This window comes from Danio rerio, chromosome 4, assembly GCF_049306965.1.
Source record: "Danio rerio strain Tuebingen ecotype United States chromosome 4, GRCz12tu, whole genome shotgun sequence".
Taxonomy (NCBI): domain Eukaryota; kingdom Metazoa; phylum Chordata; class Actinopteri; order Cypriniformes; family Danionidae; genus Danio; species Danio rerio.
Genome location: NC_133179.1, coordinates 39,515,623 through 39,542,281, shown reverse-complemented (window position 1 = coordinate 39,542,281; position 26,659 = coordinate 39,515,623). Strand labels below are relative to the sequence as shown.

The window sequence follows — 26,659 nt, the reverse complement described above, 5'->3', positions numbered from 1 at the left end:
CCAGGCATTTTGACGACTAAACGGCAGGCAGGGCAAAGAGGCCACCACAGAGCAAATGTGATCTTTTTTTTCTATTTTGACCACGTCGAAAATCGCCAATTATTGATTGCTTTGAGGGGAATTAGCTCATGGTTAAGCGCTCGCTTTGCATGGGAGAGGTAGCGGGAACAATGACTGCATTCTCCACCTCTGTTTTCATGCCTTTTTACATTGGCTTTTATTGCAAAGCTGGTGGCACCTTGAGGGTTTAAAGCGAAACTACTTACGTCAGCTTTGCCGGTTTCTGTGTAGTACATATCATTGCAACCCTTCAGAAGCCCTATCAAGTCACAGTTTTCTTTTATTCAGCAGCGTGTCCGCAGTGGGACATCAAAGCGCTAAATACATAGCATTATAGAGTGCTGTCGATCAGGCCATTGGAATCATCGCCAGAAGCAACGTGACCATCTGGGAGGAAGATAGTGTTTTGGTCAAGTGGAAGCAGGTGGACTTAAGGGTGAAGCAGCTAGGCTTTTTGGGTGACTTTCAGTCACCTGACCCTTGTGCACAAAATAAAACAACATCACTGTTTTGCCGAAACCCAGGATCGAACCAGGGACCTTTAGATCTTCAATTTAACGCTCTCCCAACTGAGCAATTTCAGCTGCCTTTTCACAAGAATCCTGCAGCATTCGTGTCTGTGAGACTAAGCAGAATCCTGAAATGCCTCTGAGGCCTTAAAGGGTAAAAGTTTGGCCAGTACGGGGATCGAACCCACGACCTTGGCGTTATTAGCACCACGCTCTAACCAGCTGAGCTAACCGGCCACTTTCTGCCACGGTTGCTAAAAAGCTCAGAGTAACTGTCATTTTCTTCAAGAGATAAGAATGCTATTCCAGCTTTTTTTGTGCGGTGCTGGTAAAAAAAACAAGGTCCCACCGAGATTTGAAATCGGATCGCTGGATTCAGAGTCCAGAGTGCTAACCATTACACCATGGAACCTCAAGTCTTCTGCTTGGTGCTGCCCGGGCCAAGGAGAAAATAATGTAAAAAAAAAAAAAGAAAAAAGAAAACGGCCTTGCCAGAAAGTAGCAGAATGTCAATACAAGGCAGTGCCAATGTGCATTGATTTCTGAGTAACTCGTCATTCGGCATGCAGGGCTCGTCACACGTTTACTGGAGCAGGACCAGGTAGGGCCTTCAAAAGAAAAGCGCACTATTCCAGGCATTTTGACGACTAAACGGCAGGCAGGGCAAAGAGGCCACCACAGAGCAAATGTGATCTTTTTTTTCTATTTTGACCACGTCGAAAATCGCCAATTATTGATTGCTTTGAGGGGAATTAGCTCATGGTTAAGCGCTCGCTTTGCATGGGAGAGGTAGCGGGAACAATGACTGCATTCTCCACCTCTGTTTTCATGCCTTTTTACATTGGCTTTTATTGCAAAGCTGGTGGCACCTTGAGGGTTTAAAGCGAAACTACTTACGTCAGCTTTGCCGGTTTCTGTGTAGTACATATCATTGCAACCCTTCAGAAGCCCTATCAAGTCACAGTTTTCTTTTATTCAGCAGCGTGTCCGCAGTGGGACATCAAAGCGCTAAATACATAGCATTATAGAGTGCTGTCGATCAGGCCATTGGAATCATCGCCAGAAGCAACGTGACCATCTGGGAGGAAGATAGTGTTTTGGTCAAGTGGAAGCAGGTGGACTTAAGGGTGAAGCAGCTAGGCTTTTTGGGTGACTTTCAGTCACCTGACCCTTGTGCACAAAATAGAACAAGATCACTGTTTTGCCAAAACCCAGGATCGAACCAGGGACCTTTAGATCTTCAGTTTAACCCTCTCCCAACTGAGCAATTTCAGCTGCCTTTTCACAAGAATCCTGCAGCATTCGTGTCTGTGAGACTAAGCAGAATCCTGAAATGCCTCTGAGGCCTTAAAGGGTAAAAGTTTGGCCAGTACGGGGATCGAACCCGCGACCTTGGCATTATTAGCACCACGCTCTAACCAGCTGAGCTAACCAGCCACTTTCTGCCACGGTTGCTAAAAAGCTTAGAGTAACTGTCATTTTCTTCAAGAGATAAGAATGCTATTCCAGCTTTTTTTGTGCGGTGCTGGTAAAAAAAACAAGGTCCCACCAAGATTTGAAATCGGATCGCTGGATTCAGAGTCCAGAGTGCTAACCATTACACCATGGAACCTCAAGTCTTCTGCTTGGTGCTGCCCGGGCCAAAGAGAAAATAATGTAAAAAAAAAAAAAAAAAAAAGAAAACGGCCTTTGCCAGACAGTAGCAGAATGTCAATACAAGGCAGTGCCAATGTGCATTGATTTCTGAGTAACTCGTCATTCGGCATGCAGGGCTCGTCACACGTTTACTGGAGCAGGACCAGGTAGGGCCTTCAAAAGAAAAGCGCACTATTCCAGGCATTTTGACGACTAAACGGCAGGCAGGGCAAAGAGGCCACCACAGAGCAAATGTGATCTTTTTTTTCTATTTTGACCACGTCGAAAATCGCCAATTATTGATTGCTTTGAGGGGAATTAGCTCATGGTTAAGCGCTCGCTTTGCATGGGAGAGGTAGCGGAAACAATGACTGCATTCTCCACCTCTGTTTTCATGCCTTTTTACATTGGCTTTTATTGCAAAGCTGGTGGCACCTTGAGGGTTTAAAGCGAAACTACTTACGTCAGCTTTGCCGGTTTCTGTGTAGTACATATCATTGCAACCCTTCAGAAGCCCTATCAAGTCACAGTTTTCTTTTATTCAGCAGCGTGTCCGCAGTGGGACATCAAAGCGCTAAATACATAGCATTATAGAGTGCTGTCGATCAGGCCATTGGAATCATCGCCAGAAGCAACATGACCATCTGGGAGGAAGATAGTGTTTTGGTCAAGTGGAAGCAGGTGGACTTAAGGGTGAAGCAGTTAGGCTTTTTGGGTGACTTTCAATCACCTGACCCTTGTGCACAAAATAGAACAACATCACTGTTTTGCCGAAACTCAGGATCGAACCAGGGACCTTTAGATCTTCAGTTTAACGCTCTCCCAACTGAGCAATTTCAGCTGCCTTTTCACAAGAATCCTGCAGCATTCGTGTCTGTGAGACTAAGCAGAATCCTGAAATGCCTCTGAGGCCTTAAAGGGTAAAAGTTTGGCCAGTACGGGGATCGAACCCGCGACCTTGGCGTTATTAGCACCACGCTCTAACCAGCTGAGCTAACCGGCCACTTTCTGCCACGGTTGCTAAAAAGCTCAGAGTAACTGTCATTTTCTTCAAGAGATAAGAATGCTATTCCAGCTTTTTTTGTGCGGTGCTGGTAAAAAAAAAACAAGGTGCCACTGAGAATTGAACTCGGATCGCTGGATTCAGAGTGCAGAGTGCTAACCATTACACCATGGAACCTCAAGTCTTCTGCTTGGTGCTGCCCGGGCCAAAGAGAAAATAATGTAAAAAACAAAAAAAAAAAAAAGAAAACGGCCTTGCCAGAAAGTAGCAGAATGTCAATACAAGGCAGTGCCAATGTGCATTGATTTCTGAGTAACTCGTCATTCGGCATGCAGGGCTCCTCACATGTTTACTGGAGCAGGACCAGGTAGGGCCTTCAAAAGAAAAGCACACTTTTCCAGGCATTTTGACGACTAAACGGCAGGCAGGGCAAAGAGGCCACCACAGAGCAAATGTGATCTTTTTTTTCTATTTTGACCACGTCGAAAATCGCCAATTATTGATTGCTTTGAGGGGAATTAGCTCATGGTTAAGCGCTCGCTTTGCATGGGAGAGGTAGCGGGAACAATGACTGCATTCTCCACCTCTGTTTTCATGCCTTTTTACATTGGCTTTTATTGCAAAGCTGGTGGCACCTTGAGGGTTTAAAGCGAAACTACTTACGTTAGCTTTGCCGGTTTCTGTGTAGTACATATCATTGCAACCCTTCAGAAGCCCTATCAAGTCACAGTTTTCTTTTATTCAGCAGCGTGTCCGCAGTGGGACATCAAAGCGCTAAATACATAGCATTATAGAGTGCTGTCGATCAGGCCATTGGAATCATCGCCAGAAGCAACATGACCATCTGGGAGGAAGATAGTGTTTTGGTCAAGTGGAAGCAGGTGGACTTAAGGGTGAAGCAGTTAGGCTTTTTGGGTGACTTTCAATCACCTGACCCTTGTGCACAAAATAGAACAACATCACTGTTTTGCCGAAACTCAGGATCGAACCAGGGACCTTTAGATCTTCAGTTTAACGCTCTCCCAACTGAGCAATTTCAGCTGCCTTTTCACAAGAATCCTGCAGCATTCGTGTCTGTGAGACTAAGCAGAATCCTGAAATGCCTCTGAGGCCTTAAAGGGTAAAAGTTTGGCCAACACGGGGATCGAACCCGCGACCTTGGCGTTATTAGCACCACGCTCTAACCAGCTGAGCTAACCGGCCACTTTCTGCCACGGTTGCTAAAAAGCTCAGAGTAACTGTCATTTTCTTCAAGAGATAAGAATGCTATTCCAGCTTTTTTTGTGCGGTGCTGGTAAAAAAACAAGGTCCCACCGAGATTTGAACTCAGATCGCTGGATTCAGAGTGCAGAGTGCTAACCATTACACCATGGAACCTCAAGTCTTCTGCTTGGTGCTGCCCGGGCCAAAGAGAAAATAATGTAAAAAACAAAAAAAAAAAAAAAGAAAACGGCCTTGCCAGAAAGTAGCAGAATGTCAATACTAAGCTGAATCCTGAAATGCCTCTGAGGCCTTAAAGGGTAAAAATTTGGCCAGTACGGGGATCGACCCCCCGCGAACTTGGCGTTATTAGCACCACGCTTTTTTTTTTATTTTTTTTATTAAGAATAATTCATACAATTACAATTTTACATTTTACACATATTTGCACAAGATATCTCATTTCAAAAGCAGTTCATCGGTGGTTGATGGTCTTATTTCCAGGGTCCTTTTAGTCCTTTAAAAGAGAAATGTCCAATTCACAGTCCTTTAAAATCTGACATACTTCAACCGTAAAAACATTGTAAAAAACATCAACTTTTTCTTCATGATAAAAATAATAAAACAAACATTGTACATACTTTAAGAATTTTCTTTTAAAAATGTTCCATACATTCAGTCGCACTTTTTCCTTCCTCATTACAACTCTTCTTTCCCATATTGCGCTTTTCATCAACATTATCAGCAAGTTAATTAGCTTTTTGTTTTTACATGCACATTCATTTTCCAATCCCAACATTAAAACCTTATTCCATTCCGTTTCTTCCTCCCCTTTTAATATTGAGATCATTTCTTTACATCTTTCATTAAAATCATCCAACTGTTTGCAATGTAAAAATAAATGTAAAAGCCCCTCATCATCTTCGTTACACACTTTACATGTTGCATCTTGTTCCATCCCAATTTTATTTAAAATGGCATCAGTAAAAATCACTCTATGTCTAATAAAAAATTCTAAGTTTGCCAGTTTTGTTTGTATAAAAGTACCTCTCATGTTTTCCCATATGTTGTTCTCATTTGTTATCTTGTATTTTTGCATCCAATATTCATTTGCTAAAGGTTTCTTAAAAACTGCATCCCTAAAAACACAATAAAAACTTTTTACAGTACATTCCTTAAAATCATTCAATTTCTCCCCTATTCTCACATACACTTCCATTCCATCAATGTCATATTCTTTATTTTCAATTTTTTGAATCCATTCTTGAGGGATTGCAGTTTTAATTATTTGGTACTTATTTTTTATTTCTTGTCTGCTATATTCTTCCTTTGCTTCTTCCATGGCATCAATAATGCATTGTACTGGTAAAAAACCTTCTTTAAACTCATATAAAATGTCCCTTACTTTAACTATTCCTGCCACCCACCATTTCTTTAAAAAAATCTCCCTCCCTTGATTTAAAATGCAGTTGTTTAAGAAAAGAGGCTGATTTAAAATGTTCTCTCTCCCTAGAGGTTTAAAATACACATTGTTTAAAAATTTGCCCCAAGCTCTTAACAATTCTTTATAAAAATCCGACACCCTCTCCGCCATCCAGTTTTTTGTTTTCATCCATAAAATACTGTCCCCCAAATTAAAATTACCACATTTATTTAAAAAATATCCCACAGTTCCTTTCCACGTTGCTTCAGTTTCTTTGTCAAAGTACTTTTTTATTATTTTGACCCTCAAACTATTTTTTCTTTGCTCTACGTCCATCAACCCCAGTCCTCCCTTAACCACTTCCCCTATTAAAGTGGCATGTGCAATTTTTGCTGGTTTCCCCTCCCATAAAAAATCTAAAAAACATTTTTTCAGGCTTTTTTTCGCCCACATCGGCATTGCAGACACATATAAAATATACCACAATTTTGACACCATTAAAACATTTAACACTAAAACCTTCCCTTTTAATGTCAATGTCCTGTTTTTCCAGAATTTTAGTCTTTTCTCAATCCCTCCCAGCACTTCCTCCCACATTGTATCATCTGCTTTCTTTTCATCCCTCCCCATTAAAACTCCTAAAATCTTGATTTCTATCGTTTCTTTAAAAGTGAACAGCTCTGCTAAATTCCCTACCTCTGCTAATCTCATGTATTCCGTTTTACTTTCATTTATTTTTGCTCCTGATCCTCGACAGTATTTTTGCACTATTTGCATCGCTTTCTTTACACTTTCGATATCTTTCATTAAAAGAGTGGTATCATCTGCGTATTGGAATATTTTTGTTTCTTGTCCATCCAGTCCTATTCCCTTTATATCCTCATCTTGTTTTATCATTAATCCCAAGGGTTCTGCCACTAATGAATATAAAAGAGCTGATAGCGGACACCCTTGTCTGATCGATCGTGTGATGTTTACATTTTTTGTTAAAAAACCATTACATTTAATTCTTGTTGTTGCCCCTTTGTATAAAATACTAATCCATTTTTTAAAATTCTCCCCAAATCCAAAACTCTGTAAAATATCAAATAAAAAACTGTGCTCAACTCTATCGAATGCCTTTTCAAAATCCAAGCTAATTAAAAAAACTCTTTTTTTCTTTTCGTTCATGTATCTTATTGTGTCTTTAATGCTAATTGTTGTGTCCGCTATGTCTCTTCCCTTTACTCCGTATACCTGGTTTGTTTTTATTATACTTGGCATTATTTCTTTTAGTCTGTTGGCTAAAACTTTAGATAAAATTTTTAAATCTGTATTTAGCATTGTTATTGGTCTGTAATTCTTTAAATCATTTTTTCTTCCTTTCCTTTTATATATCAATTCCATTAATCCCATTCCCATTCTAACATTTAATTCTCCTTCCTTAAAAATCTCCTCATATACCTCTTTTAAAATTCCTGTTAAAATATCTTTAAAAACTATATAAAACTCATTCCCCAACCCATCTATTCCTGGACTTTTATTTTTATTTAACTCGTTAATTGCTCTTTTTATTTCTTCCTCGTTTATTTGTTAATCACATTCCTTTTTTTCTATCTCTCCTGCTGTTGTTTTTATTTGTTTTAGTAATTCTGCTTTGTCCTCCTCTATCACACCTTCTGCACTAAATAACTTGTCATAGTAATTTAAAATTTCTTCCAATATTCCATTATTTGTTTCTACAACTACCCCATCATCTCTTTTTACTTCATTAAATGTTTTGGCTTTACTTCGACGAGAATTCTACCACTAAACCACCAATGCTGATATGCTTATACTGCTGTCCTAGTGGGGTGTGATTTCTGCAAGGCTGTTACCCAGAGCCAGGAGATTAGCAACACAAAACAGGATTTGCATTGGCCGGGAGATCGCACCTGGATCTCCCGCGTGGCAGGCGAGAATTCTACCACTGAACCACCAATGCTGATATGCTCATTGAGTTGTCCTAGTGGGGTGTCATTGCTGCAAGGCTGTTACCCAGAGCAGGAAGAGTAGCAAAACAAAACAGGATTTGTATTGGCCGGGAATCGGACTCGGGTCTCCCGCATGGCAGGCGACAATTCTACCAGTGAACCACCAATGTTGATATGCTCATACTGCTCTCCTAGTTGGGTGTGATTGCTGCAAGGCTGTTACCCAGAGCTGGAAGAGTAGCAACACAAAACAGGAATTTCATTGGTCGGAAAACGGACACGGATCTCCAGCATCACAAATGGGAATTCTACCACTGAACCACCAATGCTGATATGTTCACACCGCTCTCCTAGTGGGGTGTGATTGCTGCAAGGCTGGTAACCAGACCTGGAAGAGTAGCAACACAAAACAGGATTTGCATTGGCCAAGAATCCAACCCGTGTCTCCCACGTGGCAGGCAAGAACTCTACCACTGAACCACCAATGTTGATATGCTTGATTTTCTGTCCTAGTGGGGTGTGATTGCTGCAAGGCTGTTACCCAGAGCTGGAAGATTAGCAACACAAAACAGGATTTGCATTGGCCAGGAAACGTACTCGGGTCTCCCGCGTGGCAGGCAAGAATTCTACCAGTGAACCACCAATGCTGATATGCTCATACTGCTCTCCTAGTTGGGTGTGATTGCTGCAAGGCTGTTACCCAGAGCTGGAAGAGCAGCAACACAAAACAGGATTTGCATTGGCCGGGAGATCGCACCTGCATCTCCCGCGTGGCAGGCGAGAATTCTACCACTGAACCACCAATGCTGCTATGCTCATGGAGTTGTCCTAGTGGGGTGTCATTGCTGCAAGGCTGTTACCCAGAGCTGGAAGAGTAGCAACACAAAACAGGAATTGCATTGGCCGGGAATCGGACACGGGTCTCCCACGTGGGAGGCGAGAATTCTACCACTGACCCAGGTCCCCTGCGTGAGACGCGAGAATTCCACCACTAAACCATCATTGCTGATATGCTCATATTACTGTCCTAGTGGGGTGTGATTGCTGCAAGGCTGTTACCCAGAGCTGGATAAGTAGCAACACAAAACAGGATTTGCATTGGCCGGGAATTGGACCCGGGTCTCCCGCGTGGCAGGCGAGAATTCTACCACTGAACCACCAATGCTGATATGCTCGATTGTCTGTCCTAGTGGGGTGTGATTGCTGCAAGGCTGTTACCCAGAGCCGGAAGATTAGCAACACAAAACAGGATTTGCATTGGCCGGGAGTCGCACCTGGATCTCCCGCATGGCAGGCAAGAATTCTACCACTGAACCACCAATGCTGATATGCTCATAGAGTTGTCCTAGTGGGTTGTGATTGCTGCAAGGCTGTTACCCAGAGCTGGAAGAGTATTAACACAAAACAGGATTTGCATTGGCCGGGAATTGGACCCGGGTCTCCCGCGTGGCAGGCGAGAATTCTACCACTGAACCATCAATGCTGATATGTTCACACCGCTCTCCTAGTGGGGTGTGATTGCCGCAAGGCTGGTAACCAGACCTGTAAGAGTAGCAACACAAATTGCATTGGCCGAGAATCCGACCTATGTCTCCCACGTGGCAGGCGAGAATTCTACCACTGAAACACCAATGCTGATATGCTTGATTGTCTGTCCTAGTGGGGTGTGATTGCTGCAAGGCTGTTACCCAGAGCTGGAAGATTAGCAACACAAAACAGGATTTGCATTGGCCGGGAGTCGCACCTGCATCTCCCGCATGGCAGGCGAGAATTCTACCACTGAACCACCAATGCTGATATGCTCAAACTGCTGTCCTAGTGGGTTGTGATTGCTGCAAGGCTGTTACCCAGAGCTGGAAGAGTAGCAACACAAAAGATTAATTGCATTGGCTGGGAATCAGACCCATGTCTCCCACGTGGCAGGCGAGAATACTACCACTGAACCACCAATGCTCATATGCTCAAACATGTGTCCTAGTGGGGTGTGATTGCTGCAAGGCTGTTACCCAGAGCTGGCTGAGTAGCAACACAAAACAGGATTTGCATTGGCCGGGAATCGGACCCAGGTCTCCAACGTGGCAGGCGAGAATTCTACCACTGAACCACCAATGCTCATATGTTCGATTGTCTGTCCTAGTGGGGTGTGATTGCTGCAAGGCTGTTACCCAGAGCCGGAAGATTAGCAACACAAAACAGGATTTGCATTGGCCAGGAAATGCACTCGGGTCTTCCGCGTGGCAGGCGAGAATTCTACCAGTAAACCACCAATGCTGATATGCTCATACTGCTCTCCTAGTTGGGTGTGATTGCTGCAAGGCTGTTACCCAGAGCTGGAAGAGTAGCAACACAAAACAGGAATTGCATTGGCCGTGAGTCGCACCTGGATCTCCCACGTGACAGGCGAGAATTCTACCACTGAACCACCAATGCTGATTTGCTCATAGACTTGTCCTAGTGGGGTGTCATTGCTGCAAGGCTGTTACCCAGAGCTGGAAGATTAGCAACACAAAACAGGATTTGCATTGGCCAGGAATCGTACTCGGGTCTTCCGCGTGGCAGGCGAGAATTTTACCACTGAACCACCAATGCTGATATATTCATAAGGCTGTCCTAGTGATGTGTGATTGCTGCAAGGCTGTTACCCAGAGCTGGAAGAGTAGCAACACAAAACAGGATTTGCATTGGCCGGGAATCTGACACGGCTCTCCTGCGCGGGAGGCGAGAATTCTACCACTGATCCACCAATGCTGATATGCTCAAACTGCTGTCTTAGTGGGTTGTGATTGCTGCAAGGCTGTTACCCAGTGCTGGAACAGTAGCAACACAAAAGAGAAATTGCATTGGCTGGGAATTGGACCCGGGTCCCCTGCATGGGACACGAGAATTCTACCGCTAAACCACCATTGCTGATATGGTCATACTGCTGTCCTAGTGGGGTGTGATTGCTGCAAGGCTGTTACCCAGAGCTGGCTGAGTAGCAACACAAAACAGGATTTGCATTGGCCGGGAATCGGACCCTGGTCTCCAACGTGACAGGCGAGATATCTACCACTGAACCACCAATACTGATATGCTTGATTGTCTGTCCTAGTGGGGTGTGATTGCTGCAAGGCTGTTACCCAGAGCTGGAAGATTAGCAACACAAAACAGGATTTGCATTGGCCAGGAATCATACTCGTGTCTCCTGCGTGGCAGGCGACAATTCTACCAGTGAACCACCAATGTTGATATGCTCATACTGCTCTCCTAGTTGGGTGTGATTGCTGCAAGGCTGTTACCCAGAGCTGGAAGAGTAGCAACACAAAACAGGAATTTCATTGGTCGGAAAACGGACACGGATCTCCCGCATCACAAATGGGAATTTTACCACTGAACCATCAACGCTGATATGCTCATACTGCTGTCCTAGTGGGGTGTGATTGCTGCAAGGCTGTTACCCAGAGCTGGATGAGTAGCAACACAAAACAGTATTTGCATTGGCCGGGAATTGGACCCGGGTCTCCCGCGTGGCAGGCGAGAATTCTACTACTGAACCAGCAATGCTGATATGCTCGGTTGTCTGTCCTAGTGGGGTGTGATTGCTGCAAGGCTGTTACCCAGAGCCGGAAGAGTAGCAACACAAAACAGGATTTGCATTGGCTGGGAATCGGACCCGGGTCTCCCGCATGGCAGGCGAGAATTCTACCACTGAACCACCAATACTGACATGCTCATACACCCGTCCTAATGGGCTGTGATTGCTGCAAGGCTGTTACCCAGAGCTGGAAGAGTATCAACACAAAAGAGGAATTGCATTGGCCGGGAATCGGACCCGGCTCTCCTGCGTGGGAGGCGAGAATTCTACCACTGAACAACCAATGCTGATATGCTCAATTGTCTGTCCTAGTGGGGTGTGATTGCTGCAAGGCTGTTACCCAGAGCTGGAAGAGTAGCAACACAAAACAGGAATTTCATTGGTCGGAAAACGTACACGTATCTCCCACATCACAAATGAGAATTTTACCACTGAACCACCAACGCTGATATGCTCACACTGCTGTCCTAGTGGGTTGTGATTGCTGTAAGGCTATTACCCAGAGCTGGAAGAGTATCAACACAAAACAGGATTTGCATTGGCCGGGAATTGGACCCGGGTCTCCCGCGTGGCAGGCGAGAATTCTACCACTGAACCACCAATGCTGATATGCTCGTTTGTTTGTCCTGGCTGGGTGTGATTGCTGCAAGGCTGTTACCCAGAGCTGGAAGATTAGCAACACAAAACAGGAATTGCATTGGACAGGAATCGGACCCGGGTCTCCCGCGTGGCAGCCGAGAATTCTACCACTGAACCACCAATGCTGATATGCTCATACACCCGTCCTAATGGGGTGTGATTGCTGCAAGGCTGTTACCCAGAGCTGGAAGAGTATCAACACAAAAGAGGAATTGCATTGGCTGGGAATCGGACCCGGCTCTCCTGCGTGGGAGGCGAGAATTCTACCACTGAACAACCAATGCTGATATGCTCAATTGTCTGTCCTAGTGGGGTGTGATTGCTGCAAGGCTGTTACCCAGAGCTGGAAGATTAGCAACACAAAACAGGAATTTCATTGGTCGGAAAACGGACACGGATCTCCCGCATCACAAATGGGAATTTTACCACTGAACCACCAAGGCTGATATGCTCACACTGCAGTCCTAGTGGGTTGTGAATGCTGCAAGACTGTTACCCAGAGCTGGAAGAGTATCAACACAAAACAGGATATGCATTGGCCAGGAATTGGACTCGGGTCTCCCGCGTGGCAGGCGAGAATTCTACCACTGAACCACCAATGCTGATATGCTCATACATCCGTCCTAGTGGGGTGTGATTGCTGCAAGGCTGTTACCCAGAGCTGGAAGAGTAGCAACACAAAACAGGGTTTGCATTGGCCGGGAATAGGACCTGGATCTCCCACGTGGCAGGCGAGAATTCTACCACTGAACTACCAATGCTGTTATGCTCATAGAGTTGTCCTAGTGAGGTGTGATTGCTGCAAGGCTGTTACCCAGAGCTGGAAGAGTAGCAACACAAAACAGGAATTGCATTGGCCGGGAATCAGATCGGGTCTCCCACGTAGGAGGCGAGAATTCTACCACTGAACCACCAATGCTGATATGGTCTTACAGCTGTCCTAGTGGGGTGTGATTGCTGCAAGGCTGTTACCCAGAGCTGGAAGAGTAGCAACACAAAACAGGAATTGCATTGGCCGGGAATCAGATCGGGTCTCCCACGTGGGAGGCGAGAATTCTACCACTGAACCAACAATGCTGATATGGTCTTATGGCTGTCCTATTAGGGTGTGATTGCTGCAAGGCTGTTACCCAGAGCTGGAAGATTAGCAACACAAAACAGGATTTGTATTTGCCGGGAATCGGCCCGGGTCTCCCGCGTGGCAGGTGAGATTTCTACCACTGAACCACCAATGCTGATTTGCTCAAACATCTGTCCTAGTGGGGTGTGATTGCTGCAAGGCTGTTACCCAGAGCTGGAAGATTATCAACACCAAACAGGAATTGCATTGGCCGGGATTCGGCCCGGCTCTCCCACGTGGGAGGCAAGAATTCTACCACTGAACCACCAATGCTGATATGCTCATACTGCTGTCCTGGTGGGTTGTGATTGCTGCAAGGCTGTTACCCAGAGCTGGAAGAGTAGCAACACAAAAGAAAAATTGCATTGGCTTGGAATCGGACCCATGTCTCCCACGTGGCAGGTGAGAATACCACCACTGAACCACCAATGCTAATATGCTCAAACATCTGTCCTAGTGGGGTGTGATTGCTGCAAGGCTGTTACCAAGAGCTGGAAGAGAAGCAACACAAAACAGGAACTGCGTTGGTCGAGAATCGGACCCGGGTCTCCTGCATGGCAGGCGAGAATTCTACCACTGATCCACCAATGCTGACATGCTCATATTGCTGTTATTTTACCTGAATGTGTATTTAGGCGTATATCATTGATTATCTTTATAAGAGCACTCTCTGTACTGTGATGTGATCTGAAACCAGATTGAAAATTGTCTAAACACCCCCTGAAGTTTAAGAACTTGTTAACCTGGTTAAAAACAACTTTTTCAATGATTTTGCCAATGAAAGGGAGATTTGAGATTGGCCTGTAATTGCTCAATAGGGTTTTATCCAGGTTGCTGTTCTTCAAGAGGGGTTTAACAACTGCAGTTTTAAGTGAGGTTGGAAAAATCCCTGAGAGAAGTGAAGCATTTATCACTTTTAGAAGATCCATTTCTAAACAGGTAAACACCGTTTTGAAGAATGATGTGGGGAGCGTGTCAAGACTGCAGGTTGATGCTTTCATAACTTGCACAATCTCTTCTAAAATTTTGCCGTTAATTGCCATGAAATCAGACATAATGTCTGATTTCTTAAGTTGCGGTTGAGCTTGTTTGATATCGACACAACTTGACTGATTGGATGAGCTGATTGCCTTTCTGATATTATTAATCTTATCAGTGAAGAAATGAGCAAACTCATTACATTTGCTTTCAGAGAGGAGCTCACTTGGAATCCGACTGGGGGGGGGTTTGTGAGTCTCTCTATCATTGCAAAGAGGGTGCGAGCATTATTTAAATTGCTGTTTATAAGGCTTGAAAAGAAAGTCTGTCTAGTAGTGTTTAGTTCCATATTAAAGGCATAAAGACTGTCTTTATAGATATTATAATGGACTACTAGTTTCATCTTTCTCCACATACGCTCAGCTTTTCTGCACTGTCTTTTCATCATTTGTACTCTAGGTGACCTTGTCCAAGATCCATTTTGCCTGCCAGTCATCTTCTTGACTTTAACAGGAGCGATGTCATTTATGACATTCTCAATTTTAGAATTGAACAAATCAAGGAGAGCATCAACAGAATCTGCAGATATACTTGGTGCTAGCGATATGGCCTTCATAAACTGCTCACTGGTGTTCTCATTTATGCATCTCTTTCTGACAGAGACAGATCTGTCTTTAATAGCTGGAGTGATCAATATATCAAAAAAGATACAGAAATGATCAGATAGTGCCACATCCTTAACAACAGTCGATGAAATGTGTAAACCCTTAGTTATAAGTAGATCAAGAGTGTGTCCACGATTGTGTGTGGGTCCTTGAACATGCTGAGTCAGATCAAAAGTGTTAAAAACAGTCATCAGTTCTTTTTCAGCATTGATTTCTGGATTATCAATGTGAATATCAAAATCCCCAGCAATACTAAAATAATCAAACTCAGAGGTTACAATTGATAACAGCTCTGTAAAATCCTCAATAAAAGCTGGAGAATATTTTGGAGGTCTTTAGATAATGATCAGTAAGATGCGTGGAGACCCTTTTAGTGCTATACTCAAATATTCAAAAGACAAATAGTCACCAAATGACACTTGTTTACATTCATACACATCTTTAAACAGGGCAGCGATGCCTCCACCTCTCCTATTAGCTCTGCAAACACTCAAAAAGTCAAAGTTTAAAGGAGCTGCTTCATTCAGAACTGCTGCGCTACAACTGTCATCTAGCCAAGTTTCATTTAAAAGCATAAAATCAAGGCAATTTGTGTTGATAAAATTATTGACTAAAAGAGACTTATTGTTGAGTGATCTGATGTTTAAAAGCGCTAACTTAACAGTTTTAGCTGTTTTTTCTATAGTAGTCTCAGATCTACATTTAATAGACACCAGATTTGAATGATTTGCTATACAGCCTGATGAAGTCTTTGGTTTTCTGTCACTTAACACAACACATATCTGCTTAGAGAAAGCTACAGACACATTGGGTTCCTGCTTGTTCTGAAAACATTTGATAAAGACACTGTTATCTAAGCAGGTCCCCGACACACATCACAGAGTGCTCTTGTGTTCACCAGCTGAAGATGGGGCGTTGTTGTTTGGGCCCTGGCGGTGTGATCGGAGGGCTCTTCCAGGTGGGCTCATAGGTGGTTGTGGAGCAAGCCGCTTTTTGGTTGGTAACTGGGGGCTTGCGGCAATGGAGTGTGAAAGTTTAGTTCCAGCATACACCAGTTCCTCCATCTTTTTTGAAAAACCCAAGAGTGGTGAACATTGTGACAATGAGAACGTGTCCGGTGACAGAGGCTGTGCATCTGGAGATTCTGTCTGCAGATATATGTTTTCCTGAGGATCATTTTTGAGTGACGAGACTTGATGCTGTTCTGATGCGTCACAGTCTGCCTGTGTTGAGCAGAGGGCAACTGATAGTGTCTCTATCAACATTGGGTGTTTTGGCTGCATGGCATTATCACTGTCCTTGGGTGATTCATCTGCCACAAGTCCACTCAGGAGCTGATTTGAGGTCCTGTTGTCATCCAGACATTTGCTAGGTGTGTGTGTACAATTAAGTTCAGTGGCATACACAGCTGATGGATGATTGAGGGAGAAAAAAATATTGTCCTTTTGCACCTTTGCACCAAGTTTGTTTGGATGAAGGCCGTCTGATGTAAACAGCTGTCTTTGGTTCCAGAAGAGATTGAAGTTGTCGATGAAATTCAGTCCTTTCTTGTTACATGTTTTCTGTAGCCATACATTTAGACCAAGAAGCCGTGAAAACATATTTGTCCCTCTTGCAGGGAGTGGTCCACTTATGAACGGCTGAACCTTCATTCTTTCAGCTGTTTCCAAGAGCTCACAGAAATCTTTCTTGAGCAGTTCTGACTGTTCCTTCCGAATATCATTTTTCCCCACATGGATGATAATCTGTTTTGCAGTACTGTGGTTTTTCAGAATTTCCTCAAGTTCTTTGTTTACATCAGAAACTGTTGCATGAGGAAAGCAGTATGTCATAGTAGATTTGCTCCTGAAATTCTTGATTATTGAATCTCCTACGACTGCCGCTGTCTAGTCGGCCTTGAGCCTCTGTTCCATGCAGAATTAGTTGCTGAATCATGCGATCTCTGTCTGACTGCATTTGGGGATTCTTCACCCATATTACTCAAAACTTCATATCTGTTCTGAAGCTGTATTTGAGTCCGAGCTGTATTTGGGGTAGAAGACGCTAATGCGGCAGCGTATGATCTGACCCCACGAGTACCCTTTGGTCTCGCACCTTGTTTATGCCAATGCTCATTTTCAAAAGTTCTTTTCTGTTTTTCTGTGCTTAAAACAGTGGCAGGAACAGATTTATGGGACTCACCGGCTGTGTGCTGAGAGAATCCACAATGAAGCTGAAGTTCTGGTCGGATCGCAAGCAACTTCGTTTCAAGAACTGCAATCTTTTGTAGAAGTTTGTGGCAGTTTGTACAGCAGTGAGAATCTGAATTAATCCGATCCAGAGGCATTTTCACAGCCGTGTCTTCCCGTCTCCGGAATGTAAGCAGCTGGTAGCGGGAGGATTGTTTAGACGAAATTTCCCTCTTGTTAGTAAAGCTATATTCCAGAAAGTTTGTAGAATCGATGCTGATCTTCAAGCCGTGTTGTTTGAGCACTGTGCTGATAGGCTCAAGTTAAAATTAGGGTATAAGATATAAAAGCAAGAGTGCGAAGAGCGGAGCAGTGGGCAAAGACGTCCGAACAGTAACAAAGCAGGAAGTAGGAATAAACGTCGGTCCATGATGAGATGGACTGGAAAACAGAAATCCGAATCCTTCATAGGAGACATTAAATAGATCAATGATAACTGCAGAAGGTCTTTCTGCTGTTGTGGCAATGAATGGACAGTCAACAATTGAAAAGATTCCTTCCATGCCTTAGAAGCGTGACTTGATCAGTACTTATCTACACAGCATGCTGGCATCAAAGATCCTGTTTCTCATATCGAATCCCTAGTCTTCCACACTTTAGGAAACGTAAAAATTCAGGACATGCCATTAGCACAGCCTGCACTTAAAGGTGGCTGGAGATTACGGATGGCAACACAGAGTGCAACACCGATGTCACCTTGAAAAATCTGCCGAACCGGGGTTGCTGTGGCCACAGCGCAGAGTACTAACCACTATACTATCACGTCGAGCTACAGGACAGCCGTTGTGGCCCTTGTGTGGTATGTTCCTCCCTGTGATATGCCCCTTTCTGTTCAGTGAGAACATGCTGTTGTTTTTCTCCTCCTACCAGCACAACGCTTTTCCCAAGAAACAATGGAAATGCAAACAATTGATGACTGCTGCAATTTTAAAAAGTGAGAGGACGTAGTTGGCAGGATTTGAACCTGCGTGGGGAGACCCCAGTAGATTTCAAGTCCTTCGCCTTAACCACTCGGCCTCGACTACAAGAATGTTTGAACTGCCATGTCTTCATGACTAGTACACGTATTGTGCATCCAGATGAAACTTTCACCAAGTGATAGCTCAACGGCAAAAGCTGTGGCTCCACAAAATGAGCCTTACACGCCCGAACAGGGACTTGAACCCTGGACCCTCAGTTTAAAAGTCTGATGCTCTACCGACTGAGCTATCCAGGCTCTACAACAGTATCTTACAAGTAGGCAAGGTTTAGGGTTGTGGTCGGCGCAGACCTTTACAGAACTCTCAAGTTTACCGTGAGATGGGGTTTTAAGGTTATGGTTGGTGTGGATGTTGCTAAAACACGACAGGTTATTTTAAGGTTGGGTTTATGATTGTTGTAGATGTAGAAATCAGTACAACACAATAGTTTGAACTCCATGTCATGTAGGAGACATTAAATAGATCAATGATAACTGCAGAAGGTCTTTCTGCTGTTGTGGCAATGAATGGACACTCAACAATTGAAAAGATTCCTTCCATGCCTTAGAAGCGTGACTTGATCAATACTTATCTACACAGCATGCTGGCATCAAAGATCCTGTTTCTCATATAGAATTCTAGTCTTCCACACTTTAGGAAATGTAAATATTCAGGACGTGCCATTAGCACAGCCTGCACTAAAAGGTGGTTGGAGATTACGGATGGCAACACAGAGTGTAACGCCAATGTCACCTTTAAAAACCTGCCATGACCCGGATTCGAACCGGGGTTGCTGCGGCCACAACGCAGAGTACTAACCACTATATGATCACGGCGAGCTACGGAACAGCCGTTGTGCCCCTTGTGTGGTATGTTCTTCTCTGTGATATGCCCTCTTTCTGTTCAGTGAGAACACTGTTGTTTTCCTCCTCCTACCAGCACAACACTTTTCCCAAGAAACAATGAAAATGCAAACAATTGATGAATGCTGCAATTTTAAAAAGGGAGAGCACGTAGTCGGCAGGATTCGAACCTGCGCGGGGAGACCCAAGTGGATATCTAGTCTATCGCCTTAACCACTCGGCCACGACTACAAGACTGCCTGATCTGCCATGTCTTCATGCCTTGTACGTGTATTGTGCATCCAGATAAAACTTTAATCAAGCGATAGCTCAACGGCAAAACCTGCGGCTTCACAAAATCAACCTTACACGCCCAAACAGGGACTTGAACCCTGGACCCTCAGATTAAAAGTCTGTTGCTCAACTGACTGAGCTATCCAGGATCTACAAGAGTAGGTTACAAGTAGGCAAGATTTAGGGTTGTGGTTAGCGCTGTAAGAATCAGCTCTTTGGTTTAAATCATGTTTAAACTTTGGGGATTCGAATCAAAGATTCGAACATGATTCACATAGAATTATTTAAAGCTTACACTTAACTTAAGTATTTGTCCAGCAAATAGAACGTTTAATGTAAAGCAGTTCTGTATTATATTATTACGTGGCCAACAATAACAATATAAAAACAGTATCTAATTATTTAATGAGCAAGGTAGCAGTATCTGAAGCTGAGGCATTAACTTATAAAGCACACAACACACCAACACGGATCTTAAAACGAAACAAAAGTTTATTGCTACTCTATAACAAAGTACTAATCTACGTAAAACAAACAAACGCACATACATACACACACGCACAAGCAGTTTGAGGAGAGTTTTGACTGAGTGGATTTAACTTCTAGCCTTTGCTAAGTTCTTAGCATTGCAACCTGAGAGAAACCATAAAAGCAGAGAATTTCGCTATTCTTTACTACTTAAACATAATTCACACCAGAGTCAGCAATGGATAGAAACCTTGTTTGTGCTACTTGCGTTCTGATGTAATTTGGTTTCCTCGACTGGTCCAAAGGGAAATCCCGGCGAAGCTGATTGGTCAGCGTAGCAACTTCAGTGACGTGATGGAATTCCCTTGTCGGTGAAGAGGGGTTTCCTTAGTCGGTTGCTAGGGATACGGATGTTGGACAAGGCGGCGTTCGAAGTCCTTCCTGGGTTCCTGTAGTTAGGATGAGTTTCAGAGTTTGGATGTGTTGACCCGATGGCTTGTTGTTGAAGCGGTTGCACAAGCAGATCGGGGGTCGAGCCGGCAGCAAGTGAAGGTCGCGGTTTGCTCCGTGATGTAACGAGGCTTCCGGCGAGGCGATGTAACGGCCACAGCACAAGAAGAGCGACGTCCGGGCAGCGACGGCGGTGACGACTGGCAAAGATGACCGACAAAAGACGACGATGAAATTCCTTTGTTCAAAGTTTTATAGGCTTTGGTAGAGGCTGGGTCTACACAATGCTTGTCCAATCAGATAAGGTGCGGGGTGGAGTCACACCCCAATTCTGCCCTCTAGGAGGCCGGGTTGACACCTGGTGTGGGTGCTGCTTTGATAGCATAGTGGTTAAAATAAAGTCTTATAACGTCAACACTTTTCATAGTATGGTTTCTTCATATAAACCAATGCATTTAAAATGTTCCTAGCTTTCAATCGATACCAAACATGAAGTATTTCACAAACATTCTGTAGATTTCATTTGTCACTGAGGGCTATTACTCAAGAACTATCTATAACAGTTTTGTTAAACACATGGAACATGTACACACAAAAACCTACAGAAACATAAAGCAAACATACATTACTCAAATAAACTGTTTTACTTAAATGTCCATTAAACTTTGGAAGCGTTTCTGATCGCTTCTGTGTCTGCCTGGGAATGTGTATTCCTTGCAGACGCCAAAGGGCACGCAAACCAAAAGGTACTTCTCAAAAACCAGTTTGGTGGGTTTTTGATTGTAGAGCCTCTTATTGTTTTAAGGTGTAAAGTTAATTAACACGCAACTGTGATGTTGACTGGCTAATTATCCTGTGGATTGCCTTTTGCTGGGTGCCTGTGGATTGCTTTGAAAATGAAATCAAAGCTCAGACATTTAGGCACCAACCAATCTTTTAAGGATAACATGGTCTGTGGCTTGTTCGGTTCTGGAACGATCCGTTGACTCCCCACAGCGCAGACCTTTACAGTACACTAAAGTTTACCGTGAGATGGGGTTTTAAGCTTATGGTTGGTGTGGATGTTGCTAAAACACGACAGGTTACTTTAAGATTGGGTTTATGGTTGTTGTAGATGTAGACATCAGTACAACACAATAGTTTGGACTCCTTGTCATGTAGGAGACATTAAATAGATCAATGATAACTGCAGAAGGTCTTTCTGCTGTTGTGGCAATGAATGGACACTCAACAATTGAAAAGATTCCTTCCATGCCTTAGAAGCATGACTTGATCAGTACTTATCTACACAGCATGCTGGCATCAAAGATCCTGTTTCTCATATCGAATTCTAGTCTTCCACACTTTAGGAAACGTAAACATTCAGGACGTGCCATTAGCACAGCCTGCACTAAAAGGTGGCTGGAGATTACAGATGGCAACACAGAGTGTAACGCCTATGTCACCTAGAAAAACCTGCCGTGACCCGGATTCGAACCGGGGTTGCTGCGGCCATAACGCAGAGTACTAACCACTATACGATATTTAAAAAAAAAAATTTTATTAAGAAATATTCATAAAATTACAATTTTACATTTTACACATATTTGCACAAGATATTTCATTTCAAAAGCAGTTCATTGGTGGTCGATGGTCTTATTTCCAGGGTCCTTTCAGTCCTTTAAAAGAGAAATGTCCAATTCACAGTCCTTTAAAATCTGACATACTTCAACCGTAAAAACATTGTAAAAAAACATCAACTTTTTCTTCATGATAGGGATTGCAGTTTTAATTATTTCGTACTTATTTTTTATTTCTTGTCTGCTATATTCTTCCTTTGCTTCTTCCATGGCATCAATAATGCATTGTACTGGTAAAAAAAACCTTCTTTAAACTCATATAAAATATCCCTTACTTTAACTATTCCTGCCACCTACCATTTCTTTAAAAAAATCTCCCTCCCTTGATTTAAAATGCAGTTGTTTAGGAAAAGGGGCTGATTTAAAATGTTCTCTCTCCCTAGAGGTTTAAAATGCACATTGTTTAAAAATTTGCCCCAAGCTCTTAACAATTCCTTATAAAAATCCGGCACCCTCTCCGCCATCCAGTTTTTTGTTTAATAAGGGAAACTAGGCTGTTCGTGGAAATTTTTCTATTCAAATAAGTTGCCAGATGACGCATAGTTGGTGCGAGGGATCGTACTCAAAACTTGGACGCCACGAACCACTTAAGTGAATGACTACTTGTCACTTTTACTAAAACGGGGGTAAGGCGCCCAGATCGGCCCTAGGCTCCGAACGGACACCTTCGGGGGTGCCCAAGCACTGCGTGGGTCACTCCCGAAGCCCCCCCAGTCCCCCCAAGTGCCTAGTTGTCCCCCTGACCACCTTTTTGTCCACAAAGTGCCTAAATGTCCCCCTGAGTTCCTATCGACGACCCCTCACCCTCTTCATCGCCCGCAGACTGCCTATTTGTCCCCCTGACCACCTATTCACCACCCTCCTCTTCCTCACTGTCCGCTGAGAGCCTTTAGATCCCCCTGACTGCCTATTCTTCACCCTCCTCCTCCTCACTGTCCGCTGAGAGCCTATTGATCCCCCTGACTGCCTATTCTTCACCCTCCTCCTCCTCATTGCCCGCAGAGTGCCTATTGATCCCCCTGACTGCCTATTCTTCACCTTCATCATCCTCATTGTCAGCAGAGTGCCTATTGGTCCCCCTGACTGCCTATTGTCCAAAAAGTGCCCATTGATCCCCCTGACTGCCTATTTTGCAAAAACTGACCTTTGACCCCCAAAATGCCCCCCGATCCCCCGACTGCCTGTTTTTTACCCTCTTTTCCCTCATTGTCCGTAGAGTGCCTTTAATGACCCCAGACACCTATTTTTCATCATCGTGCACAAAGTGACCGCCGTGCCCGGGAACCGCCTGGACATGCCTGCCAGGTGCCCTCTGTGCTAACGAGCACTCATTTTTGGTCACAGGGAAAAAATTGTTTCCAAGATGTCATAGAAAGGCTGCAGTAGTCTTCTCGGCCCCCAGAGAGTACCGAAACTTCAAGTCTGGGGCCGAACGGTCCCTTAGGGGCCAAACGGCTGGACGTCCCACGTGCAACTTATCTCATTCATTTTCAGAGCTGTTTCGTGGACGGCGCCCGATTGGCCCCAAACTGACATATATGTTGCGTCACGGGGCCCCGGGGCCGCCACCAACGTTCCACGGTCACACGGGCCAATTTGCTCAAAAAAGCCCCCCATGACCGCGAACCACCTACGGAGTTTACATTGAATAAGTTGCACGTGGGACGATGGCTCCCGAGAGGTCAAAAGGTCGCAGGACCCCCAAATTTGGCACAGAGTACCGCCGCCGGCCCCCCAGCCAGGTCCCCAAGTTCCGTGGCCCTAGCTGCTTTCTGAACTTTTTAGGCCTGGCCAACAAAACCACCCTTTTAGGCCTCATCCCATAGAGTCCTATGTGAGACAGAGGGACATACGAAAAATCCATAAAAATTTTCAGGGTGTCCCTCGAGCTAGCCCTCTCGGTATGCGACAGAGAGCTTTGTGACGCAACTTTGTGCCGAATTTGGGGCCCCTCGGGTCCCCGGTGGCTGAACGGCGGCCGCTGACACGTGTAACTTATTCCATTCATTTGGTAGGTGTTTCATGGACGCCCCCTGAATTGGCCCCCGTGGTCCGAAACGACTCCGAATTGATATGGTCTGACCCTCAGGGGCCCCTCAAACGATCCGCAAAGTTTGGGGCCCGCAGGACCTTTGCAAGTGCTTAATTGGCTGGGCGGGGGATGGGCGGATTAGATAATTTTCTCTGAATATTTTTTCTGATTTTTTTTCAAGTGCTTCCCCTGCACCGAGGCGTACGAAATTTGAATAGGTGGTGCAGGGGGCCTTGACGAAACTGTAGTCGAAGCCCCCAACGTTTTGCGCCAAAATAAAGGTCCCTTTGACCACTCAAACAAAAAGGTCCCACGGGCAACTTATTTTTAGGCCGTCCGCGGACAGGGCTTTTTTAGGCCACAGAAGCCGTTTGGTGAGCTCTGACTTGACACACACTGTCGGATGAGGTCCCTGACCCCTCCTAACTACCCAAATAACCCCTAAACTTTGAGGGTGCAAAGTTCACCTCAAAAGTGCAAAGTCATTCATGAGACAGACTTGCAGTACACAGGTGAAAGAGGCATGTGTGAGAGATTTGCTCTGCCTTGCCAATTAAGAGTTGCGTTCGAGCGAGGCACTTGTGCTCTCAGTATGTTGTTCGGGGCCCCTAGGCTGCCAGCAGGCCAAGTTTGGAACCGCTCGGACCCCCGGGGACCGACCCGGGGCCCGTGACACGTGCAACTTATTCCATTCATTTTGTAGGTGTTTCGTTGAAATTGCCCGATCGGTCCCAAACTGACATATATGTTACGTCACGGGCCCCTGAATCAGGCCCCTGAGTTCCGCGGTCGCACTGGCTAATTTGCTCAAAAATACCCCCAATGACCGCAAACCACCTATGGAATTTACATTGAAATAAGTTGCACGTGGGACGTTGGCTCCCGAAGGGTCGAAAGGTCAGAGGGCCCCGAAAATCGGCACAGGGGTCATGTTGGGGCCCCCGACACGAGACCCAGAGTGTCGGGCCGCAGATGGCTTCCGTGTACATGGGAGCGCCGACGTTACCCGATCGGCCCCGAACTGACATATATGTTACGTCACGGGCCCCTGAATCAGGCCCCCAAGTTCCGCGGTCACACGATCTAATTTGCTCAAAAAAGCCCCCCATGACCGCGAACCACCTATGGAGTTTACATTGAATAAGTAGCAGGTGGGACGTTGGCTCCCGAGAGGTCAAAAGGTCAGAGGGCCCCGAAATTCGACGTGGTGGTCGCGCAGGGGCCCCCGACACGGCACCTCGAATTTCAGGGCCCCAGAAGGTCTCGTGAACGTTTTATAGAGTGCCAAAAAAAAATCCTCTAAAAACACACAAAGTGCCTCAAGACAGTCTTGGGTTCTAAAGACTAAAGAGGCCTTTCTGTGAAAGTTGGGCTGAGAAGCCAATTAAGAGTTGTGTTCGAGCGAGGCACTTGTGCTCTCAGTATGTTGTTCTGGGGCCCCTAGGCTGCCAGCAGGCCAAATTTGGAGTCCCTCGGGCCCCCGGGGGCCGAACCGGGGCTCGTGACACGTGCAACTTATTCCATTCATTTTGTAGGTGTTTCGTGGAAAGTGCCCGATCGACCCCAAACTGACATATATGTTACGTCACGGGCCCCTGAATCGGGCCCCCAAGTTCCACGGTCGCACTGGCAAATTTGCTCAAAAAAACCCCCAATGACCGCGAACCACCTATGGATTTTACATTGAAATAAGTTGCACGTGGGATGTTGGCTCCCGAAGGGTCGAAAGGTCAGAGGGCCCCGAAAATCGGCACGGGGGTCATGTTGGGGCCCCCGACACGAGACCCAGAGTGTCGGGCCGCAGATGGCTTTCGTGTACACGGGAGCGCTGACGTTACCCGATCGGCCCCGAACTGACATATATGTTACGTCACGGGCCCCTGAATCAGGCCCCCAAGTTCCGCGGTCACACGGTCTAATTTGCTCAAAAAAGCCCCCCTTGACCGCGAACCACCTATGGACTTTGCATTGAAATAAGTTGCACGTGGGACGTTGGCTCCCGAGAGGTCAAAAGGTCAGAGGGCCCCGAAAATCGGCACGGGGGTCATATTGGGGCCCCCGACACGAGACCCAGAGTGTCGGGCCGCAGATGGCTTCCGTGTACATGGGAGCGCTGACGTTACCCGATCGGCCCCGAACTGACATATATGTTACGTCACGGGCCCCTGAATCAGGCCCCCAAGTTCCGCAGTCACACGGTCTAATTTGCTCAAAAAAGCCCCCCATGACCGCGAACCACCTTTGAACTTTACATTGAAATAAGTTGCACGTGGGACGTTGGCTCCCGAGAGGTCGAAAGGTCAGAGGGCCCCAAAATTTGGCGTGGTGGTCGTGTAGGGCCCCCCGACGCGGCACCTCGAATTTCAGGGCCCCAGAAGGTTTCATGTGTTGTTTATAGCGTGCCAAAAAAATTCCCCTCAAACACACAAATTGCCTCAAGACAGTCTTGGGGTCTAAAGACTAAAGAGGCCTTTCTGTGAAAGTTGGGCTGAGAAGCCAATTAAGAGTTGTGTTCGAGCGAGGCACTTGTGCTCTCAGTATGTTGTTCGGGGGCCCCTAGGCTGCCAGCAGGCCAAATTTGGAGTCCCTCGGGCCCCCGGGGGCCGAACCGGGGCCCTTGACACGTGCAACTTATTCCATTCATTTTGTAGGTGTTTCGTGGAAAGTGCCCGATCGGCCCCAAATTGAGATATATGTTGCGTCACAGGCCCCCGACTTAAGCCCCCGAGTTCCGCGGACGTAGCGGCTAATTCGTTCAAAAAAAACCCCAATGACCGCGAACCACCTATGGACTTTACATTGAAATAAGTTGCACGTGGGATGTTGGCTCCCGAGGGGTCGAAAGGTCAGAGGGCCCCGAAAATCGGCACGGGGGCCGTGTTGGGGCCCCCGAAACGAGTCCCAGAGTGTCGGGCCGCAGATGGCCTCCGTGTACATGGAATCGCCGACCTTGCCCGATCGGCCCCGAACTGACATATATGTTACGTCACGGGCCCCTGAGTCGGGCCC

At 45.4% G+C, this 26,659-nt stretch overlaps 15 non-coding genes across 15 annotated transcripts; all 15 read right to left on the bottom strand.

Moving 5' to 3' along the window:
• Window positions 1-571: 571 nt before the first annotated feature.
• On the bottom strand, window positions 572-644 carry trnaf-gaa (transfer RNA phenylalanine (anticodon GAA)). The gene has a single exon. It is a non-coding gene; the product is annotated as a tRNA-Phe (tRNA).
• An 88-nt stretch (window positions 645-732) lies between these two features.
• trnai-aau (transfer RNA isoleucine (anticodon AAU)) lies at window positions 733-806 on the bottom strand. The gene has a single exon. It is a non-coding gene; the product is annotated as a tRNA-Ile (tRNA).
• Window positions 807-909: 103 nt separating this feature from the next.
• On the bottom strand, window positions 910-981 carry trnaq-cug (transfer RNA glutamine (anticodon CUG)). The gene has a single exon. It is a non-coding gene; the product is annotated as a tRNA-Gln (tRNA).
• A 951-nt stretch (window positions 982-1,932) lies between these two features.
• trnai-aau (transfer RNA isoleucine (anticodon AAU)) lies at window positions 1,933-2,006 on the bottom strand. The gene has a single exon. It is a non-coding gene; the product is annotated as a tRNA-Ile (tRNA).
• Window positions 2,007-2,109: 103 nt separating this feature from the next.
• Window positions 2,110-2,181, bottom strand: trnaq-cug (transfer RNA glutamine (anticodon CUG)). Its single transcript has one exon. It is a non-coding gene; the product is annotated as a tRNA-Gln (tRNA).
• Window positions 2,182-2,972: 791 nt separating this feature from the next.
• trnaf-gaa (transfer RNA phenylalanine (anticodon GAA)) lies at window positions 2,973-3,045 on the bottom strand. Its single transcript has one exon. It is a non-coding gene; the product is annotated as a tRNA-Phe (tRNA).
• Window positions 3,046-3,133: 88 nt separating this feature from the next.
• Window positions 3,134-3,207, bottom strand: trnai-aau (transfer RNA isoleucine (anticodon AAU)). Its single transcript has one exon. It is a non-coding gene; the product is annotated as a tRNA-Ile (tRNA).
• A 968-nt stretch (window positions 3,208-4,175) lies between these two features.
• Window positions 4,176-4,248, bottom strand: trnaf-gaa (transfer RNA phenylalanine (anticodon GAA)). The gene has a single exon. It is a non-coding gene; the product is annotated as a tRNA-Phe (tRNA).
• An 88-nt stretch (window positions 4,249-4,336) lies between these two features.
• Window positions 4,337-4,410, bottom strand: trnai-aau (transfer RNA isoleucine (anticodon AAU)). Its single transcript has one exon. It is a non-coding gene; the product is annotated as a tRNA-Ile (tRNA).
• A 102-nt stretch (window positions 4,411-4,512) lies between these two features.
• Window positions 4,513-4,584, bottom strand: trnaq-cug (transfer RNA glutamine (anticodon CUG)). The gene has a single exon. It is a non-coding gene; the product is annotated as a tRNA-Gln (tRNA).
• A 4,292-nt stretch (window positions 4,585-8,876) lies between these two features.
• Window positions 8,877-8,947, bottom strand: trnag-gcc (transfer RNA glycine (anticodon GCC)). Its single transcript has one exon. It is a non-coding gene; the product is annotated as a tRNA-Gly (tRNA).
• Window positions 8,948-9,194: 247 nt separating this feature from the next.
• Window positions 9,195-9,265, bottom strand: trnag-gcc (transfer RNA glycine (anticodon GCC)). The gene has a single exon. It is a non-coding gene; the product is annotated as a tRNA-Gly (tRNA).
• A 2,625-nt stretch (window positions 9,266-11,890) lies between these two features.
• trnag-gcc (transfer RNA glycine (anticodon GCC)) lies at window positions 11,891-11,961 on the bottom strand. The gene has a single exon. It is a non-coding gene; the product is annotated as a tRNA-Gly (tRNA).
• Window positions 11,962-18,129: 6,168 nt separating this feature from the next.
• On the bottom strand, window positions 18,130-18,202 carry trnak-uuu (transfer RNA lysine (anticodon UUU)). The gene has a single exon. It is a non-coding gene; the product is annotated as a tRNA-Lys (tRNA).
• A 755-nt stretch (window positions 18,203-18,957) lies between these two features.
• trnas-aga (transfer RNA serine (anticodon AGA)) lies at window positions 18,958-19,039 on the bottom strand. Its single transcript has one exon. It is a non-coding gene; the product is annotated as a tRNA-Ser (tRNA).
• Window positions 19,040-26,659: the final 7,620 nt, after the last annotated feature.